The sequence below is a fragment of the Manis pentadactyla genome, chromosome 10, assembly GCF_030020395.1.
Source record: "Manis pentadactyla isolate mManPen7 chromosome 10, mManPen7.hap1, whole genome shotgun sequence".
Taxonomy (NCBI): Eukaryota; Metazoa; Chordata; class Mammalia; order Pholidota; family Manidae; genus Manis; species Manis pentadactyla.
Genome location: NC_080028.1, coordinates 47,403,540 through 47,416,359, shown reverse-complemented (window position 1 = coordinate 47,416,359; position 12,820 = coordinate 47,403,540). Strand labels below are relative to the sequence as shown.

At 37.3% G+C, this 12,820-nt stretch overlaps 1 pseudogene; it reads right to left on the bottom strand.

Annotated features, from left to right (window-relative positions):
* Nucleotides 1-469: 469 nt before the first annotated feature.
* On the bottom strand, nt 470-1,406 carry LOC130685138 (olfactory receptor 6C2-like; annotated as a pseudogene).
* Nucleotides 1,407-12,820: the final 11,414 nt, after the last annotated feature.

Genomic DNA, 12,820 nt, shown 5'->3' with positions numbered 1-12,820 from the left:
GTCATAGTTCCACCTCAGTCTGTAGCAGCATGGTCTGCATTACAAAAAAATAAGAAATTACACCTACCCATTCTTCTAGATGGTTGATGCTATACCAGGAAGGAATACTGCGATAACTAATTTTTGCCCTGACCAAGCTATTAATTTAAAGAAGTAGGTGGGATTAAAATGCAACTTCAATTTTTACTGCATTTTTGTAATTCAGATATAAGAATGATGATGTGCTGTTTGGACTTTCTGAAGTCAGTACTCATGCACAATTGGGAAATGGAGCCATTATTAGAGGTTTATTTGAATTAAGGCCATAATGCCTACATAAGTGTGTGCTTCTAAGGCAAATATGAAGAAACTTTGGTGGTTAATCAGATTATAATTTCAATATTGTACTGTAGACTTGAATAAGAACACATAGTAAAAGATGAAATGTTTATATGCATATATTTTCAATTTTTAAAGTCTTTGTAGTTTTCTAATCCCTTGAAAGAAATGCCATCTTTTTTATTGAGTCCTTGAAGGCTTGCTTGACTTGCTTGTTCCACAGAGTATAAATGAAAAGGTTCATCAGAGGGATGACTGACATGTTGAGCAATGACACCACTTTATTCATGTCCACGCCTTCCTTTGCTGGTTTGATATAGATGAAGAGGCAACTTCCATAGGTGATGGAAACTACAATCATGTGGGAAGAACAGGTGGAGAAAGCCTTTTGTCTTTGCTGGGTTGAAGGGAGTCTTAAAATAGTCTTGATGATGTATGTGTAGGAAACAATTACACAGACTAATGTAAGAATGAGTGTCAGCACAGCCATGACTAGAATAATTTGCTCTACAAATTGAGTGTCCGAGCATACAATCATCAGAAGAGGTGATGCATCACAGCCAAAATGGTCAACGAGATTGGAGTTGCAGAAATCCAGCTGAACTCCTAGGCTAAGTGGAGGGAGTATGACAATTAACCCAATCAGCCAAAGAAAAGGACAAGAATGGTGCAAACCCTGTCACTCATGATGGTGGTGTAGTGCAGGGGCTTGCAGATGGCCACGTAGCGGTCATAGGACATGGCAGTTAGAAGAAAAAATTCTGTTGCCCCAATGAGGATGACAAAAAATAATTGCATTGCACAAGCATTATAGGTAACCCTTCTGTCCCCAGTTGTCAGGCTATACAGGAATCGAGGAAAACAGACAGTTGTAAATATTATTTCTAAGATGGAGAAGTTCTGAAGGAAAAAGTACATGGGAGTTTTAAGATGAGGGTCCACCAGAATGAGGAAAATGGTTAGGACATTTCCAGCAACAGTGAAAATGTAGGTGACAAAGAGAAATACTGAAAGACCTGTAGTCGTGGGTCATCTGTTAATCCAAGTAGGATGAATGTTATTGCAGAATGATTTTTCATCAATGTTTTCAGATAAGCATTTAGTCTCTGTTAATAAATCATAAACTGAATCTGAGGGATAGAATATAAAAATAATATTCAATAAATTGTAAAGAGGAGAGTAGCCAAGGAAGTTAGGAGAAGCACATTTTTAAACTTTACTGCATCATCAGTGATCTGATGTAGAAGTGACTGTACTGTGCTTCATTTCCCTGGGCTCTGCTTTACCTTGGTCTTCAGAATGTGGTCTTCAAATAACTCCTTAATCTTAATAGTCGAGAGGAGCCGTTACTGTTTCGGTGACCTTGAAGCAGTACCACAGAGTTACTCTGAAATTTCCTGACCCCCATAATTCTACAAAATTTCTTCTTTGGTCCCCTTGTATGTTAATATAGTGAAATATTCAAATCTGTCTCCCTCCCATGTAGCAGTTTGAACAATATCGGTTATATTTCCTTTCCTGAATTCCTGTTTCAATATCCTTCTGTTGTCAACATCTCACAGCTCAAGCCTTCATAGACTCCTGACAAATGGGATGTTCTGATGGTCTTCCTTAGAGAACCAAATCCTGTCCTTAGGACTCCATGAACTTGTTGGGGTTCTGTAATTTATGCACAGACATGTCATCTCCCAAATGCTTTCTGAGGCTACTTGCTACTTTCATCAATAACATAAAATCTATATACTCCAAGATGGAGAGCGTAAGATGGAGACCACTTGGGGAGTGTTGACTTCTTTATCATGATTCCTTTCTGCAGGGACTCACTTTGCCCCTGGGAACATCCCTAATCATCGCTGCCTCTGTCACTGCTTCAGGACACCTCTTTGCTCCAGTACTCTGGCTCAAGGGTGGGATCAGACTGGGCTTATTTTCATAAAGAACAGTTATTAGCAAGCATTAATACTTTACAAGGTTTAAATATGACATGGAGAAGAAATAAAAAATGGTATTTGGTGTGGATATTCTTAAAAGCTGAAAAATCATAATCTTTCTTTGTGAGTGTCCCTACAGGATTGCCTCCCTGTGTGGCTTCTTTTGAGGATCATGTCAAAGAAGCCATTGTTACCACCTTCTGGAAAATCACTGAGTATTATTTCATTTCTTACCTTTCCTACCTGTTCACTTACCTTCCCAGTGGTTGGGGCATTATTGTACTTCTAAGAAGTGTTAGAGCTGGAATTTGTTTCAGGTCAAAGTAGACCCAAAGTTTAAGGGTTTCCAGGAAAGCTGTAATTTTAAGATTTGGGGCAATTGCTCATCCTTAATCAATTCTGATAACCATGAATTAATGAAAATGTTGGTTTTTCAAATCAGTATCTCAGGGGCACCTGGGTTTCTCCAATAAACAAGGAGGATGACATCTCTTCATGAGACAGCCACTATTTTGTAATATGAATGATTTTTATGTGATGCTTTAAGATATTCCCTACAAAATACCTTCAGTGCTGTTTCCCTCTGGATTTAGGGAAGACGTCATTTCTTCTCTATTGAGGAGAGCTCTCACAGTGTTGGAGGGTTTATGGGGGACACATTCATAGGAAAAAGGCTACTGACCTGGGCTTATGAGATAACAACTTTGCCTGAGTGTTGGAAAACAAATAATGCATGATTGTGCAGAAATTACTTTCCTATGCTAAGATGTGAGGGTGTCTGGAGAGCCACACACCATCCCAGCTAGTGCCTCTGATGGTCTTCCCTTCAGCTCCCTCTTCCTGCATAACCTGATGCCTGAGTGCTGGCCCACACCCTGAACCCCAGTCCTTATCACTGGAGGGTACACCATGCATATCACAAAAATAGATAATTTTGTGTCCTTAATTCAGAGGAAATGGCTGGCCTGAGCTTTATAAATAAGTTCACATCATTGTTTGAATGATAACTTTTAGAGGAAAATCTTTAGTCAGAAGAGAATGTATTTCATATTAGAGCTTTAGGCCATGAGTAGTTTACTTCTTGATATCAAGGGTAATTTTAAATTATGAAGGGTTGCTATTTATTATTTTTCTCTTTAAAGAAAATAGCATTACTTGAATTCTCCCTTAAAAATGAGTAAATATTTACTACATACATCTAGGAACAATAGAAAAGTATAAGAAAGGGAACAGTACAGTAAAAACACAATGTCCATCATCATTACTCCCTTGGATTTATTTACAACCTGTCTATATAGTTATAATTATGTCATGCAGTCATTTGTATTTTATAAAATTAATATTGTATTACATTATATTTTCCTCACTTAACCTCTTTATCTATTTTTAAAGCACTTGTGATATATTTTCCTCATTCGATTAAATATTCCTAAAATACACCATTTTATTTGCTCATCAGATCCCTACTTGTAAGGAACAAAATGGTAAAGTTAATAGTTCTAATAGTGAATATTAAGATTGCTTCAATTTACTACACTTATTGCCAATGTAGTCCTTTAGAAAATATACCCTACGGTGTATTTCTACCATTGGTAAGTGAGAATCTTTGTCACACAAAACCTTTGGGATTTAGGCATTATTTAGTCTATTATTTTAAATATATTTTACTGATAAGATAAACCAAACTGATAAATTTTTCATTAGTAATTTTCTTATTACTGTGGTGTACAATTTTATTCTAAATGGTCATCTCAGTACAAAATCATCATTTTTATGTTTCTCTGACCTTAAAGGCTTTTAAATTAATAACAAACATGTATTTAATCACATTTTTATGTGAGTTATTTGACTGAATACACCAGTAAAAGAACAGTAATATAAGAGGCTCCAAATACTAGAATGTATTCTAACTTAATAAATATGACAGTAACTACACTGGACTCTTTTAGGCCTGACACAGCCCAAGGGATGGACTGGATGAATTTAAGGATAAGTTAAATAACCATTTAGCAGGTTGTTATAAATGCGTAGCTGCCCCTTTAAAGTTATTTCTAACCTTCCTGTTCTTAGAGTCTATGAAAAAAGGAAACACATTTTTTAATATATATTTCTTAGACCCCTTTCATTATACCATTATAGCATGGCAGTGACTATGCTCTCCAGCCTTCTATAGCTGGCCGTGTCTTTAATGCTGATGTCTTCTAAGAGCACTGCTCCAAGTTCAAGTTCAGATTCAGTATCGTGTTATATAGAACAAAGTGGCAGTTCAGAGATTACTTTTCAAATCCCATCTGAACATGAAGATACTTCCTGGACTCAGATTTTCTAGCAGAAATATCTCACCTCATAGCCTTTATCTAGGAACTGCTTTTACACAACATTCATGGTTCCAGTTCCCAAACCTTTAGGCACAGAAATGACATAGTTACTTACTTTCTTCTAGTTCCTCATCACTTTTAGAAATTGAGCCCAAAATACCTCCTTGGATCTGAGAAACACTGAGTGCTACTAGTTATAATTTTCTGTTAACGTTGTCATACTTTTAAACCCCACAGGCTCTTCTAGATAAGAGTGCCTGCTAATTCAGGGTACTGTGCAATAGCATAGAGAATAGCACCCTTTGCTCTTATCATCGCTGAGTCTACATGGAGTTTATGGGAGCTTTCATCTCACATTAAGCTATTAAATAATATTTCCTTGAATTTTGTGACTGAAAGAATGGACAAGGGCCAAAAACTGCTATCAACTCCCCCTGGCTGTTGAAGTAAAGATGTCTGACCACAGTGTGCAAAGAAATAGGTTGCTCTGTAAATTTTCATTACTAGAAATGCCATGTTCTTTATTGGTTTCTTCTAATTAAGCACACAGGGAACAATTAAGTGAACAAACAAAAATGTCCTTGGTGATCCTATCAAACAACTAATGAATCTACAGTGATGTTAACTTTGGCACAAAAAAAAGAGACAGAAAAGGAAGAATTAAGTAGCAGTTTTGGGGTAGAGTCCACAGTTAGGAAATGCAAGTGTAACATCAGATTCTTGTCATGCTCTCATGTCTTTACATTGTCTAAATAGTAGGGGTCATCTGATGATTTCTGTGACAGGACATTCTTATATGATCTACTCAAGTCAGTCCTCCCAAGATGTCTCAGTTTTAGCTCTTAATATGTTCTATTTCAATGATTAGGATAATTAAAGATTATTTGTTTCATTCTACTTATCATATAGTTTATCCATGGTTCCCCCTAAGATAGAATTAATTTGTATTCATTCATCACTGCTATAACCCTGTACTGATTTCATTTTGAAAACATGCAGGGACCTTGCTAAACCCAAATTTCTCATTCTTCTTATCAAGAATGCAGGACCTGGTGCATGTGCTCAGTACCCACCATTTTATTTTAAGTCCAGAGCTCATCCTCACACTTCCGCAATGCTCAGCAGTGCCAGCTTTCCTAAAACTCAGTAGCTGAGAACTGAGAGGTCTGAGCTGGAGCCACAGAATCAGTATGTGCATGTAACTTCCTGTGCTGGCTCATAGCCCCTCTCCCTATCCATAATAAATATTCAAAATTCCATACACCCTCGTACCATTGCAGAAATCGTACTCACTGTAGAAAGGCATTCAGTGTTTCATAAATATGGGTCAGTTATTGAGAGAGAAGGGTAGGTCCTTCATTTATTCATTTATTTAGTTACACTTTAATTTCATTTAATATTTTATAGGTTTACCTTTTGAGTGCTTATGTGTCTGTGTGTTTAGAATTATTCCAGGTGGCTCATTAATTTTATTCATAAATATTCATTGTTTTGGATGCTATTATGAAGGACATAATTGAAAATACTTGTCTTCTAATTTTTCAATTCCAAAATTGATTATCGTATACTAACTTTGTATCCTTGAACTTTAAGTTGCCTAAGAAATTCTAAAATTTTTTCTTAGAGTATTTTGGATTTTCTACATAAAAATTTATTCTCTAAATAAACTCTGTTTTATGCATTCCTTTTAAATTCTTACATCTTTTCTCCTTTTCTGTTGATTTATTGTTCTGGCTAGAGCCTTCAATACAATGTAGAGCAGAAATGATGTATCAAATATCCCTCTCTTATCCCTGATCTCAGAAGTATGCTATCAACATTTCAACATTAAGAATGTTTGCTAGGTATTTGGGGGCATATTGGCAGTTGATCAGATTAGAAATGCTCCCTTTTTTTGTTTTCTAAAGGGCTATCATTAATATATATGGAATTTTATCAAACATTTTCAAATCTATTGGGAGAATCATAGGATGTTTATTCATATTCTATAATTGTGGAAAAATTATATTAATTGATCTATAAGTCTCAAAAAGGCCTTGGACCCCAGGAAATAGTAAAAGATTATCCTGGGTTGCTAAACTTTTCATATGTTACTGTACTTATTTTGCTGACATTGTTTTGGAGACTTTTGTATTTTTGATCACGTGAGATTATCCTGAAATAGGTACCTGACAGAGTTTTATCAAAAAACAGCTTTATTGATATAATTCATGTAACACATAATTTACCTACTTAAAGTTTACAATATAATGGTTTCTAGTATGTTCTCATGTACATGCCACCATTACCACAGTCAATTTTAGAATATATTTATCACCACAAAGGAGGCCCCCATTTTAGCTATTACCCCTGCCATCCCCACTCCCATCCAGATGCAACACTAATCTCCTTTCTATGTTTATATATCTCCCTATTCGGGGATTTCAAATGAATGGAATCATATGATATTGGTTTTTGTGAAGGGCTTCTGGCACTTAGAAGAATGTTCTCAAGGTTCATCCAACTTGTATGTATCAGTGCTTCATTTTTATGGTCAAATAATATTCACCGTAATAGTAAATAGAAACCACCCATGCAGAGATTGTCATGATAAATAAAGTACAAGGCACAAGTGTATGCCGTACTAGGATCCCTTTGAAATATAATTGTTGATGAATATATCACATTTAATTGATCCATTCGTCCATACATGGACAGTTAGTTGTTTTCTACCTTTTTGCTTTTATTAATAATGCTGCTATAAACACTTGTATGTGGATTTTTGTGTGGGTATATGTTTTCATTTCTCTTGGGTATATATATTTGGGAATGGAATTGTTATGAGGAGAGCATATGATAACTCTATATTTAATCATTTGAGGAACTTCTAAAATGTTTTCCAGAGTGGGTGCACCACTTACATTCCCACCAGCACTGTATGAGGGTTCCTGGTTCTTCACAACTTTGTCAACAATTGTTATTATCTGACTTTTTTATTCTAGCCATCCTAGTGGATGTGAAGTGGTATCTCACTGCATTTTGATTTGCATTTCCATGATGATTAATGATATTCAACACCTTTTCTTCTGCTTACTGGTCGTTAGTATATCTTTCTTGGATGAGAGGATATCTTTATTAACTAAAATCACTTTAAAACCACATATATTATGTATACAGATAAAATATATGTTTAAGTAAATTTTTGCACAGTTAGTGTATCTATGTAACCAGAGCCAGAATAACAGATAAGTTATTAACAAAGAATTTCCTTTCATCCCAAAGAATACTTACTTGCTCAATGGTGACAGAAATCTTGACCTTTATAGTTGTAATAAAAAGTTTTTAACTTTTTATGGTCTCTATATAAATAGTATCATACAGTTTCTGATTTTTGCATCTGAAATTATATATGTTGTTTTATTTTGTCACAGTTTGACCATTTTCATTGCATGGGTATATAAAAATTTATTCCTTTTATTACTCAAGATGATAAGCTTGATTCCAGTTTGGGGATATTATAAACAATGCTTCTGAGCACAATTTTGTACACTTCATCTCATGGGAATAAATATATTCCTTTAGATTTACTATTATTCACTTTGGAGTGATATTATTGTATCATAGGTATATGTTTAGTGATAATATGTGCCAGGAACTTATCTCCAACGTTACGGTAGTAATTAGTACTCTCACTCTAGTAGTATATGAAAAGTCTAGCCCCAAATCCCAGAAACACGTGATATTCTTTTTTTCATTTTAGACAATGTAGTTATTGTTAAACAATGGGAAAAATAGAAAACAAGCAGTAAGATGGGGAATGTAAGTCCAAATGTGCAGAAATTCTCGTATTAAATAAAGTGCAAGGCCAAACTATGTGCTATACTAGGCATCTCTTTGAAATATAAATGTACAGGTCTGTTAAAAGTAAAAGGTTGAAAACAGACAACCTAATTAAGCAGAATATTTCAAAACCCCTTTTCCTGAAATTTAAAGAACATGTACAGAGAATTAGAAAGGACATAGAAATCACACTAATAATCACTTTGTCCAAAATGACCTCCAGGGATCACAACACCCAACAGAAACAGAACTCACATTCTTCTTAAGTGCACATGGACAATTCACCAATGTAATCTAAATTCTGGACATAAAAAAACCTTAACAAATTTAAAAGAATTGAAATGCAAGAACATTCACTCACCAAAATAATTCAACCAGAAATAGAAAGAACTAATGTTTGTTATGATTTCATATTATCTCCACTTTTGGACTATTGATTTGAACTATATAAAAAGCTTTTAGTGGTTGTCCTATTGTTTATAATATTGGTTGTTCAGGAGTCTTTTGTTTAGTTTCTACATATTGTGGATTTGCCAATTTTTCTTCTGTTATTAATTTCTAGAGTCATAGCACTGAGAGTCAATTTAAATCCAAGACTTGTGTAACACGAGATCCGTCCTGGTGAATGGGCTCTATATGCCTGAGAGGATTATATATTCTGCCACGGTTAGGAGGAATGTTCTGTACATAGCTGTTAGGTCCATTTGGTCTATAGTGATGTTCAGGTCTTTTGTTTCCTTAATTTCTGCCTTGATGTTTTATCATTGTTGAAATTGGGGTATTGAAGTTTCCTACTATTTTCTTTCAGTTCTGTTAATTCTTTCAGTTCTGTCTATTTCTTTCAGTTCTGTTAATATTTTCTTTATATATTTAGGAGCGTGGATGTTGGGTGCATATATATTTATAATTATTTAATCTTTAGAATGAATATTTTACTGAGATATAATTTATACAGAACACTATATAAATTTAAGGTATACAATGTGTTAATTAAGTACATTATATATTACAATATGACAATCACCATAGCTTTAGGTAATATCTCTATCACAGCACATGATTATCATTTCTTTTTTGTGGTGAGAATTTTTAAGATTAGTTTCTTAGCAGTTTTGAGGTGTATATTAAAATATTGTTGATTATAACCACTACAGTATGCATTTGAGCTCCAGGACTTATTCAACTTCTAATTACAAGTTGTAGGTAAAATTGCAATCTTTCCAGAATCTCTCACCTGGCCTTTTTGCATCTCCGTATCAATGGGTGTTTCCAAGGGGTGGATTGAAGTAGTCCATCTTCATATCAACAGGCACACGGGGGGTGGGGAGCGAGCACAAGGGCAAGAAGGAGTAGACTACTGCTTGTAAGCAATAAACAGGTTTCTCCCACTTTACTTCTCCCTTTGACTGATTTTGGCTTCAAAGGTTTATTTGCCCAAAGCTGGAAACATTTTCTCCTTGGAATTACACAAGTTTATACCCTTTAACAGGAAATCTAAATATGACTTCAATGCTGAAAGGTTTGGGAAATTTATTATAAAACATTAATACAGTAGTGTACACCATTCCTCCAAATACAACAAAAAGACAAAAAGCAAAAAAACCCCAAAAACCTTACTCAATAAGAAGAATCAATACTTTTTCTAATTATAACAAGGAATACATTTCATAAACCCAAAATGCATTTTTAAAACAAGGAATAAGTATAACTGTTTAGGATTCGAAAGATGCAATTACTAATGAAGAATCTTTAAAATCAGAAGATTCACATATTTTATTGGCTGGATTCAATCTAATATAAAAGTTATTTAAAAATTGCCAAAGGGACATGAAGTAAGTTAAAATGAAGAGAGAAATGCACTGGTAATTCCTGTTAAAAATAAATCCTTCATTGAATTCGGTAAAACAGATCGATACTGATGTCCCAATTAAAATGTTAAATCTTGAATGTAGAGCATTTAAGTAAACAGAAGGCAGCAAGTCCAAGGAAATCAGTAGGTCTGGAAGAGTGACAGAAGAATGACCAGTAAGCCAAATATACTGGTGTTGGGTAAATGGAAGTCTTTGACCGGAATCTCCAACTGGCCTTGAAAGTGATACACATATAAAGGCCTGTTTGCACATCAGTGTGATGTTTTCTGCAGCAGAGCTGGTGGTCCAGGAATGCTAGTCTTGGGTGAGGGGTGGAGAGTAGCAGCCATTCTCTCCTCCCCTCTGTTCCTGAAACATAACTGGTCAGGATCACACCAGTCACCAGGGACCTGACCACGGAGTTCCTACCGGAAGTGACAGGGGGAAGGTGAACATGCCATACTGGGGAGTGAGAGCTGGGGATTGGACCCAAGCGGGATGAGGCCCAGAGCTCCAGGAGAGACAGAGGAGCACAACGGGAGAGAAACAGAGCTGTGAGAAATAAAAAACCTTCCCTCAACCTCTCACACTTGTTTTCATTCACAGTGGATTTGCCCAGGTGGGGAACCACGTTTCTCCCAGAGCCACACTTTGGCATAGTCGGCAGGATCCAGAGAATGCAAAGAACTGTCCTCATTGATGCAATATTTCAGCAGGCTGCCCCTGTGGATGGTGAGGAGACACCCATGGGGATTTGGTCCAGGGTGATTTGCCTCCTAGAGGAGTGGACCTCTCCCAAGAATTGGGGAATGGTGGGGGCACCAGAGGCAATGGAGTTGGCCCTCTGCAAAATGGGGGACTCCTTAGGGGAACTGAGTGCCCATGCAGTGGCAGGAACTGTGGGTTTGATATTTCTTGCATCCTTGGAAAGTGTTACCAAGGAGAGCGATGATTTTAAGCCAGAAGTGGCAGAATAGGAACACAAGCTGTGGGATGGTATAAGGAGGAAAGAAGGCTATTAAAAATTGGTATCACACTGCTGAGGGACATACTAGCAGCACTGGAAGGAGCAGCAGGAGAAAGCAGGCTGTGAGACGCCATGGGAGAGGTAAAGGAAGGGGTGGAGACTTAACCTCCAGAAATGGTAGGGGAGATGTTGGGGGAAGAGGAGCAGGGGAAGGATGATGGGATGAGCTGAGGACAGAACCAGAGTCACCACTGGAGACACCAGCTCCTCCCCTACTGAATGCCCATCCTACTGTAATTAAGAAAATAAAGACATGGAAACCACACATTCCTCAGGGAGAGGATTAGGCCCCTCCCCTGGTTGTGGAGCACTCTGTGTTCTGCTCCTACACCCAGACTGAGCTGGTGGACATGAGCTCCCAGTTTTGGCAGAAGCCCTCAGAGTCTCTGCCCACATGGCTTTTTCATCTTTGCAATTCAGTGGATGGCATTGTTCTGTCTGGGTTAGAAATGGGAAACTGGCTTACCTTATTACTCACCCCTCTCTCTGGCAGAGATTATGAAATGATCATTAGACCCCAAGGAATCTTACACTTCTGGACTGGCCTACAGCAGCACTCTACACCATATAGCCTAATCAGAGTGATTTGCAATCTTTCCCTACAAGCTGGCAGATGTATGCTGAGCTCCAACAGGTTTTATGGGAATTGGGCATGAAAAATATCATCTACAGTATGGGCCATCAGGGCCTGGAAGAGGAGTTGCTCACCGTGGGGATGAGAAATCTTGTGCTCCACACAGTTCCCCAATCCCTCTTTGGGTCACTAGTGTCTATTCTCACTTCTCACTGTGAGGAAACTCACACTATAGCATATCTGGGAGAGGTTGAGATAATGAGAAAATGAAAGGAGATAAGGTCTGCTACTGAAAGAAAGGTTTAAAGGGCCCCATGAAGTTCTCAAGGACCCAGATACAGGTTTCATTTGATAAAGATACAGGCAGTGCAAGAGAAACTTGATGGATGGCCCAATAAGATTTGATAGAGCCATGGCAACACTTATAACCAGAACAGCAGTTCCAGCCCCTGAGGTCTAAGAAATGGAAGTGGGAGGCAAAGCCACATATCCAGTCTGCGCGCCCGCAGGACTTTGGTGCAGGACATGCAGACCCTGTCTGGGCCCTTTCCAGATGACAATTGGCTGTTATAGTTTAACTGAGGGGAGGGCCAGGGCACCCAGCATGGGGACTGGCTGGGGCCTCTTGTGCCAAAGGCTACATGTAGAATTTAGTAAATAATTAGTCCCCAGCAAATGTGTAGTGTGGCTCTGGTGGACACAGGAGCTGAATGTTCCCTAATTTATTGAGACATTGAGCAGTTTCCTTAGACTCCCACTGTTATATAAGGTTGCAGGGGTAGAGCTGTCATAGTGGAACATGCTTGAATCCCCTTGGGAATAGGGAATCTAATATTGCATGTGATGTTATGCTCACCTATGATTCTCTTACAGATAACTGTGGCATTATTGCAAGACGTTTTACGTCTTGAAGTCTCCTAAAGAGTGTTTACCCCACACTTGGCACAAATTCTGAGGTGATTATGCCACTTTGCATGCAAGAG